The sequence below is a fragment of the Eriocheir sinensis genome, chromosome 24 (genome assembly GCF_024679095.1).
Source record: "Eriocheir sinensis breed Jianghai 21 chromosome 24, ASM2467909v1, whole genome shotgun sequence".
NCBI lineage: Eukaryota > Metazoa > Arthropoda > Malacostraca > Decapoda > Varunidae > Eriocheir > Eriocheir sinensis.
In genome coordinates this window covers 1735192-1745191 of record NC_066532.1, presented here as the reverse complement: position 1 = coordinate 1745191, position 10000 = coordinate 1735192, and the positions used below count along the sequence as shown (strand labels likewise).

General features: G+C 41.9%; 1 protein-coding gene across 3 annotated transcripts in view; it reads left to right on the top strand.

The window, feature by feature from the left end:
* Positions 1-10000, top strand: part of LOC127002710 (dual 3',5'-cyclic-AMP and -GMP phosphodiesterase 11-like) — a 134971-nt gene that overhangs the window by 54994 nt on the left and 69977 nt on the right. The gene's annotated exons all lie outside the window — the stretch shown is intronic.

Below are 10000 nucleotides of genomic sequence, written 5' to 3'. Positions count from 1 at the left end.
ACGCACAAACACACACACACACACACACACACACACACACACACACACACACACACACACACACACACACAGGATTAAAAGACTGACTGATATTGTTTTTATTATTATTATTATTATTATTATTATTATTATTATTATTATTATTATTATTATTATTATTATTTACTCATTTCCTTCTCTTTTTCTTTCTTTATTTCTTCCTTTTTTTCTCTCCTTTCTCTCCTTTTATTCTTTCTTTCCTTTCCTTTCCTTTTTTCATCCTATTTTCCTCTATTCTTTTCTTCTTTTCCTTTCTTCACTTTTTTCCTTCCTCTTTTCCTTCATTTCTTTCCTTTATGGTCCTTTTTTTTTTTTAACTCAACACAGATTGATCTAAATAATTTTTTTCTCTCTCTCTCTCTCTCTCTCTCTTATCTTCATCTTCCCTCTCCTTTCCTCTCTCTCCCTTCCTCCTCCAGTGACCTGAAACACGCGAATCACTGTAAAAAAGCATACAACAAAGCCAACACTATGCTCGGGTTCATAGCGAGGAACTTCGAGTGTAAAACGCCAGACGTGATGCTATCTCATAATTCCATGGTAAGACCGCACCGAGTATGCAGTACAGTTCTGGTCTCCAATTACAGAAAGGACATTGATTTACTGAAAGGATTCAGCGACGCGCCACGAAATGATACCAACCTTAAGGGCTCAACTGCATGAGGAACGACCTGCGACTCAATCTCTTTACATTAGAGAAAAAGACGCCTACGAGGAGATATGATTCAAGTCTTCACATCTGAAAAATTCAATAACGTCGATTACTCCAATTTCTTTGAATTGCAAACCAACCTAAGAACTAGAAATAACGGTTTACCCATTCAGTCTAAGCGATGTAACACAGACATCGGAAGGAGTTTCTTTTCAAACCGAGTCATCCGTCACTGGAACAATCTTCCTTCAGAAGTAGTAAATGCGAATACTATCAACTCCTTCAAATATAGAATCGACCGTCACTTCGCTGCGTCGGGAGTAAACTGAATATTGAGTTGCTTTCATCTGCCCCTCAATATCGAGGTGCTTTCATACTCCTCAATGTCGAGTGAGCCAAATGCTCCCCAGGCCCCAGGCTGTCGAGCAGATTAAATCACCAAAGCGGGCAACCTCGTAATGAGCCAATAGGCTTTCTGTTGCCTGCGTTTCCATGTTTCCATGTTTCTCCTCCCCGTCCTCCTCCTCCTCCTCCTTCTCCTCCTTCCTCTCCTTTCCTCTCCCTGTCTTCTTGTCTCCATAATCTCCCTTCATCTTTCCTCCTCCTCCTCCTCCTCCTCCTCCTCTTCCTCATCCTCTTCCTCCTTCTCCTCTCACACTCTCAGTTTCTGTCTAATCACTCTCCATCCAATCTCTCTCTCTCAAGTGTTTGCTCCAGGTAATAAGAATTAAAATGTCTCCTCCTCCTCCTCCTCCTCCTCCTCCTCCTCCTCCTCCTCCTCCTTTTCGTGCTTAGGCAGAATATACTTTTTCCCTCCTTTAAAATTTTGTATACTAGTAGAAGGAGGAGGAGGAGGAGGAGGACGAGGACAGGAAGGAAAAGATGAGGAAAAGGAAGAGGAAAAAATATATGAAAAATTAAAATGTGAAGGAAAAAAAGCTGGATAGTAGAAGGAAGAGGAGGAGGAGGAGGAGGGGGAGGAAGAGGAGGAGGAGGAGGAGGCGGAGAAGGAGTTAATGGGGAAGAAAAAGAAGTAGAAGATGAAGATTGAAAAGGAAAAAAACATGAAAGAGAAAGAGGAAGAGGAGGAGGAGGAGGAGGAGGAGGGTCCACTGGCAGAAACACCTTTACGAGGAAGAGGAAGGAAAAAAAAAAAAGGAACCCGCCAAAAGTATATAATCTTTCCCAGCGAGGAGGAGGAGGAGGAGGGCGTAAAAGAGAAGAAACAGGAGCAGGAGGAGGAGGAGGAAGGCGTGAAAGAGAAGAAGCATGAGGAGGAGGAAGAGGAGGAGGAGGTTTCTTCTTTCTCTCTCTCTCTACTATGGCGGAGTGGTTGAGTAACTCCTTTAATGAGAGAGAGAGAGAGAGAGAGAGAGAGAGAGAGAGAGAGAGAGAGAGAGAGAGAGAGAGAGAGAGAGATTCTATGGAAATGTCAAAGGATGCTGGTTAACTACTCCTACTACTACTACTACTTCTACTACTACTACTACTACTACTGTGTGTGTGTGTGTGTGTGTGTGTGTGTGTGTGTGTGTGTGTGTGTGTGTTATGGTAAATATTTGGAAGATTTGTGAGTCGTGGCGGTGAATTCACGATCTTCCCTTCACTTCCCTTCCCTTCCTTCCCTTCACTTCCCTTCCTTCCCTTCCTTCCCTTCCCTTCCCTTCACTTCCCTTCACTTCCTTCCTTCACTTCCCTTCCCTTCCTTCCCTTCCTTCCCTTCACTTCCCTTCCCTTCCTTCCCTTCCTTCCCTTCACTTCCCTTCCCTTCACTTCCCTTCCCTTCCTTCCCTTCCTTCCCTTCACTTCCCTTCCCTTCACTTCCCTTCCCTTCCTTCCTTCTTCCCTTCCCTTCCTTCCTTCACTTCCTTCCCTTCCTTCACTTCCTTCCTTCCCTTCCTTCTCTTCCTTCTTCCTTCCCTTCCTTCCTTCCTTCCCTTCCTTCCTTCCTTCCTTCTTTCTTTTCTTCCTTCTTCCCTTCCTTCCTTCCTTCCTTTACTTTCCTTCCCTTCCTTCTTCCCTTCCTTCCTTCCTTACTTTCCTTTCCTTCCTTTCCCTTCCCTTCCCTCTCTTTCCCTTTCCTTCCTTTCACTTCCCTTCCTTTCTTCCTTCATTCCTCCCCTTCATTCCCTTCCTTTCCTTCTTTCCTTCCTTTTCCTCCCCTTCTTTTCCTTTCCTGCCCTTCTTTCCTTCCTTCCTTCCTCCCTTTCATTTCCCTTCTTTTCCTTTCTTTTCACTCTTCCATTTTCCAGAAGCCCACATTTATCCCTTCGCTTCCCTCTCCTTCCCATCTCTTCCCTTCTTTCCCTTCCTTCACTTCAATTTGCTTCATTTTCTTCCTTTCCTTTCCCTTCTCTTCGCTTGCCGTCCCTTTCCTTTCCCTTCTTTTTCCTTTCCCTTCTCTTCGCTTTCCTTCTCTCCCCTTGCCTTCTTTTCCCTTCCTATCCTCTTCTTTCCCTTCCTTTCCCTTATCTTCCCTTCCTTTCCTCTCATCTCTCCCATCATAATCCCTCCCTCTCCCTTTTTCTTCCTTTTTTTCCCTCTCTTTATCTTCCTCTCCTTCACGCCTTCCTTTCCCATCTCTCTCCTTCCTCTTTCCTTCTCTTCCTTTTCCTCTGTTTCCTCCTTCCTTCCTCCTTCTCTTTCCCCTTCTTTTATCTCCCCTACTCTCATGTTCATTCATACATACATACATACATACATACATACATACATACATTGCTTCTCCTTGGTTGCTCTCGTGTGTGTGTGTGTGTGTGTGTGTGTGTGTGTGTGTGTGTGAGAGAGAGAGAGAGAAAGAGAATATTATGAAGAAAATATCATGAAAAGAAAAATGAGAAAAGTAAGAAAGTGGAAAAAGAAGAAAAAAGAAGAAGAAGAAAAATAAGAATCAGAAAAGAAGACGAAGAAAAGGAGAGAAAGAGAGAAAGGGAAGGAAAAGAAGGAGGAGGAGGAAGAAGATGATAAGAAAGTGAAGAAGAAAGGAAAAGAAGAAAATGAAGAAAGAGGAGGAAGGAAACATGGAAACATGGAAACATGGAAACGCAGGCAACAGAACGCCTATTGGCTCATTACGAGGTTGCCCGCATTATTGAGGATTTAATCTGCCAGACAGGGCCTGGGGAGCAGATGAAAGCACCTCGACATTGAGGAGTAGATGAAAGCACCTCGATATTGAGGAGCAGATGAAAGCAACTCAATATTCAGTTTACTCCCGACGCAGCGAAGTGACGGTCGATTCTATATTTGAAGGAGTTGATAGTATTCGCATTTACTACTTCTGAAGGAAGATTGTTCCAGTGACGGATGACTCGGTTTGAAAAGAAACTCCTTCCGATGTCTGTGTTACATCGCTTAGACTGAATGGGTAAACCGTTATTTCTAGTTCTTAAGTTGGTTTGCAATTCAAAGAAATTGGAGTAATCGACGTTATTGAATTTTTTCAGATACTTGAAGACTTGAATCATATCTCCTCGTAGGCGTCTTTTTCTCTAATGTAAAGAGATTGAGTCGCTTGAGTCGTTCTCGTACGGTTGAGCCCTTAAGGTTGGTATCATTTCGTGGCGCGTCGCTGAATCCTTTCCAGTAAATCAATGTCCTTTCTGTAATTAGGAGACCAGAACTGTACTGCATACCGAGGTGCGGTCTTACCATGGATTTATGTACAAGGATAGCATCACGTTCATGTTTTACACTCGAAGTTCCTCGCTATGAACCTGAGCATAGTGTTGGCTTTGTTGTATGCTTTTTACAGTGATTCGCGTGTTTCAGGTCACTGCTGATAGTGACTCCAAGATCCTTTTCTCCTGCATCGCTTGCAGAGGTCTCCCATTCATGATGTATGTGGGTACTATTTCTGGACCCAATGTGCATGACTTTGCATTTGTCAACATTAAAAGACATTTGCCATTTTTCCGACCATTCGATAATGGATTGAGGTCTTTCTGAATGATTTCGCAGTCGGTCTTTGTGAGGGCCTTTCCCCACCTTAGTGTCATCAGCAAATTTCGATATTGTGGATTTCAGTCCTGCTTCGAGGTCGTTGATATATATGATGAAGAGAATGGGTCCAGCACTGACCCCTTGAGGCACTCCACTAGTGACTGGAAGCCAATCGGAAGGCTGTCCGTTGAGTAGTACTGTTGTTTTCTGTCGGTGAGCCAATCTCTATCCACGCGATCAGATTGGCTCCAATGCCCGCCGAGTGCAGTTTTAAGGAGTCGCTCGTGCGGTACTTTTGTCGAAGGCTTCTGAAAGTCCAGGTATATAACATCACTGGGGATGGGCATCCCAGTTCTATATATACCTTGAAGAAGTCTAATAAATTCGTTAGGCAGGAGCGCTTGTTTCTGAAGCCTGGGTGTCGGAGATTACATTATTGTCTTCTAGAAACTTAACAAGTTTGTCTCTAATAATCTTTTTCATTTTTCCTGCCACTGATGTCAAACTTATGGGCCTGTAGTTTAATGCAACGCTTTTGTCTCCTTTTTTGAAAATTGGTGTTACGTTCGCCATCTTCCAGTCTTCCGGGACCTTTTTCAATTGAACAGACTGGTTGAATATATGTTAGTGAGTGGCTGAAGTATTTGTTGTTTAAGCTCTTTAATAACCGCGGGGACAAACCGTCAGGTCCTGTTGACTTGTTCGTGTCGAGTTTATCCAAATACTTTTCACTTCTGGTCGCATATTGAGTCAATTTTCAGGGGCGTGATTCCCTCGGCGGGTCAGGGTTCTCGGCATGGTTTCGATGTTTTCGACTGTGAATACGGATGCGAAGTTACTGTTGAGGATTCTGGCCATCTGTTTACTGTCCTGAGTTGCAGCTCCAGTCTCGTCTGTCAGGGGACCAATATTGATTTTACTTTTCTTTTCGATCTGATGTATGTGAAGAATTTTTTGAGTTTGTCTTGATGTCACGCGCTATTTGTTTTCGTAGTTGCGTTTACTACCCGAATAAGGGTGCGACAAGCTCTGAGGCTGTGGTACTGAGTACGGGCTTCGGCCGTGTCATTCTTTCATTAGGTTATAATTTTTTAAGTTTACCGCCCTTTTATTTCTCTGGTCATCCACGGTGGATCTACGGCACCATTTACTCGCCTGGGTTTCGTCGGCACTGTAGCCTTTTCTACTCCCAAAGCTTATCTTTGAAGTTGTTCCACACGTTGTCGATTGTATTGTCGGTTAGGTGAAGTTGGTCCCAGGTCGCAGAGGGAAGCAGCTCACGGGCTAGGTTGAAATTTGCTTTTTGTAGTCTGGTATCACTGACGGATTGTCTACGAGTTTGTGACTTATGTTGACATTGAAACGGATTATGGTGATCGCAACCGTTAATTTTTTCACCAACTTCACAGTCGCGAATGAGGTCGGGTCGCTTACTAATACCAGATCCAGCAGATTGTTTTCTCTTGTTGGTTGAGTTACAACTTGAGTAAGGAAATCCTCCACCATTTCTATAAGCCTGTTACCTCTTGATCTCCAGTCAATTGTCCCCAGTCAATGTTAGGGCAATTAAAGTCCCCAATTATTATTGCTTCTTTTTTGTGTTAAAGAGTGAAGTTTCGTACAGGGCAGTGTCATCGGTCGCCTGTTGTTTTGGAGGCCTGTATACGGTCGCAAGTGTTAGTTTCTTATTATTCGCAGTTATTTCCACATAGACGGAGTCGTAATTTTGTCCTGTTTGTCTCATTTTATGGCAGGGAGCGTACTTTTACGTAGCAAATTACTCCTCCTCCTTTCTTGTATTCGATTTTTTGGAAGCTTTCGTACCTGGAAATGACAGTTCAGGAGATACTGATGTGAGTTACCCAAGTCTCTGTGTGATGGTCACACATCTGGTTTCTCAGTTGTAATACGCCCCCTACTCCTCCTTTTTGCATGACTGCGTGCATTGCGTGAAATGAAAACTGATGGACTGGGTATTGTTGTGCGTCGTTGTGAATGAGTTCGTCTGTCGGTCGCGTCGTTGGTTACATCGTTTCTGTGCCGCGGTTGGATCAAGGTTTGGTTGATCAAGGCTGCTTGCCTGCCCTCGCCTCCAGTTTTTTTAATAGCTTTTCGGAAGAGAGGGAAGAAAAAGGAGAAAGAAAGAGAGAGAGAAAAAAAGAAGAAAGAAGGAGAGAGAAGAAAAAGAAGAGAAAGAAAGAAGAATAAGGAAACAGAAGGAGATGAAAAAAAGAAGAAAGAAAGAGGAAAGAAAGAAAAACAACAGAAGAAAATTAAGAAAAGAGGAAAAAATGAGAAGGAAAAGAAGACAAAGAAAACACAAAGAGAGGAAAAGAATGAGAATGAGAAGGAGAAGGAAGAGGAAACAGATAGAGAAGTGAAGAAAAAGAAGAAAAGAGAACGAAAATAATAATGATAATAATAATAATAATAATAATAATAATAATAATAATAATAATAATAATAATAATAATAATGATGTCTGTGTTTCCTTGTCTAATGGTCGACGGTATTATAAGATTTTTGGGAATAGAATCTTTTACGTGTGTCCTTAATTAACATTCTCGGCATCAGCTAAATGTGACTCCTCCTCCTCCTCCTCCTTCTTCTTCTTCTTCTTCTTCTTCTTCTTCTTCTTCTTCTTCTTCTTCAGTGTCTTCCGTTCTGTCTTCTCTTTTTTATTCTTTACTTCCTTATACATTTCCTCCTCCATCTCCTTCTCCTTCCCCTCCTCTCTTTTTTCTTTCTTTTTTTCTTCATTTTTTCCTCATTTTTCTTCCTTTTCCTTCTCTTTCTTCTTCGTCGTCTTCTTTTTCCTCCTCTTTTTCTTTTCTTTCCTCCTCTTTTTCTTCTTTCCTCCTCTTCTATTTCCTCTTTTTCTTCTTTTTCCTTCTCTTTCTTCTTCGTCGTCGTCTTCTTTTTCCTCCTTTTCCTTCTCTTTCCTCCTCTTTCTTCTTTTTCCTCGTTTTCCTGTTCCTCCTTCCCTTCCTTATCATCATCATCCTTCATTTCCTTGTCTTCCTCCTCTTCTCTCTCCTCCTCCTCCTCCTCCTCCTCCTCCTCCTTCTCCTCCTTCCGTTCCTCTCTTTGTTTTTTCATCGTCTTCTTTTTCTTTTCATTATTTCCTGCTTTCTTTTTCCTCTTTTCTCATTCTTTTTTTTTGCTCCCACTCCCTTTCCTCCTCCTCCTCATCATCATCATCCTTCTTTTCCTCCTCCTCTTTTTCCTCCTCCTCCTTCTCTTCCTCTCTATTCAGGGCATATCATACAAATACATGTCTTCCCTTAAAACACTAACCTAACTTTACCCGAGCTGTAAAACCCTAGATACTTTTTTTTTATATGTTCGAGAAGGCTTTAAGAGGGATGAAAGTAACACGGTGGAAATATATTGAGACTGTCCTTGAGTTTACGAGCGAAATGGATGAGAGAGTGAAGATGTTTACCAACTCTTGCATAGGAATGTTGGACTAATAGACATAACGTACAATTGAAGGATATTCCGAGTTTACGAGCGAAAGGGATGAAAGAGTGAAGCTATTTTCCAACTCTTGCATAAGGATGTTGGACCAATAGACAGAACGTACTATTGAAGGATATTCCGAGTTTACGAGCGAAAGGGATGAAAGAGTGAAGAAGTTTACCAACTCTTGCATAAGGATGTTGGACTAATAGACATAACGTACAATTGAAGGATATTCCGAGTTTACCAGCGAAAGGGATGAGAGAGTGAAGCTATTTACCAACTCTTGCATAAGGATGTTGGACTAATAGACAGAACGTACTATTGAAGGATATTCCCGAGTTTACCAGCGAAAGGGATGAGAGAGTGAAGCTATTTTCCAACTCTTGCATAAGGATGATGGACTAATAGACAGAACGTACAATTGAAGGATATTCCCGAGTTTACGAGCGGAATGGATGAAGGAGTGAAGATAATGGGTAACTCTTGCATTGGGAAGTTGAGCTAGTGAAAAGGAAGAGGTGTAATTCAAGGATATTAAAGTTACATCAGAGTTTATCAGTGAAGGGATTGAAAGAGTGAAGATCCTAGATAACTCTTGCATTAGGGAGTTGGACTAAATGGAAAGGGGAGGTGCTGTGGAAGGATTGTTAAGTAAGTGGGATGAAAGAATGAAGATACTGGTCAACTCTTGCATTAGGAAGTAAGACTAGTTAAAATGAAGAGAGATATACAGAAATTGATGCTCTTTCAGAATTTACCAGTGAAAAAATATGAAGGATTGAAGATACTGGTCAACTTTTGCATTAGGAAGTAAGACTAGTTAAAATGAAAAGAGATATGCAGAAATTGATGCTCTTTCAGAATTTACCAGTGAAAAAAGATGAAAAGTTGAAGATACTGGTCAACTTTTGCATTAGAAAACTGGACTGATTAGAAAGAATAAAGGCCATACTAGGGAATGAAAGAAGGAAGATGCTGGTCTACTCTTGCATTGGGAAGTTGAATTAATTAGAAAGAATGTAGCCTGCACTCGAACCATGAATAATGAGAGCGTGAAGATGCTGCTCGACCCTTGCATTAGAAAGCTGGACAAGTTGAAAAAGCAAGCAGTAGAGAAAGAGAAAAGGAAAACAGACCTAGAATATGAAGGACTAAAGATGTTTGTAAAATAAGAGCAAAGATGATTGAGATGAAAGAGTAAAGACGAGGCTGAACTCTTGCATTAGAAAGCTGGACAATTTGAAAAAGCAAGCAATAGGGTAAGAGAAAAACAAAACAGACCACACCAAAGCCCTCCAATCTGCATACCTTTCATAGTCTGTCCAAAAAGGTAAAGTTAAGGGCATAGGCTATAGGTACGCGTTGCCCCTGTGCCCAACTCCGCCTCATTAGTCTGTCTGAGTCCGGGAATGCGATCTCGTCCTTGAGTGAACCCAAACTATGAAGTATTGAGTAAACTGACTTACCTATCGCCTTTAAGGGAGCAGAACGGTGGTGGTGAGATGGTGGTGTGGTGGTGAGGGCGGTAGAGCGAAAGGGGTCATTGTGGTGGTGGGGGGGGGGGGGGAAGGGAGAGAGGAGAAGAATGGAAGAAAGAAAACGAATAAAAAGGAAGAGGGTAATGAGGGAAAAGAAAATATTGATAAAGAAAAAAATGAAGAAAAATGGAATGAGAGAGAGAGAGAGAGAGAGAGAGAGAGAGAGAGAGAGAGAGAGAGAGAGAGAGAGAGAGAGAGAGAGAGAGAGAAAAAAAATTGAAGAATGAAAACGAAAAAAAAAGGGAAATGATGGGAAAAGAAATTATTGATAAAGAAAAAAAGAAAGAAATGAAGAAAAAGAGGAAAATGAGAGAGAGAGAGAGAGAGAGAGAGAGAGAGAGAGAGAGAGAGAGAGAGAGAGAAA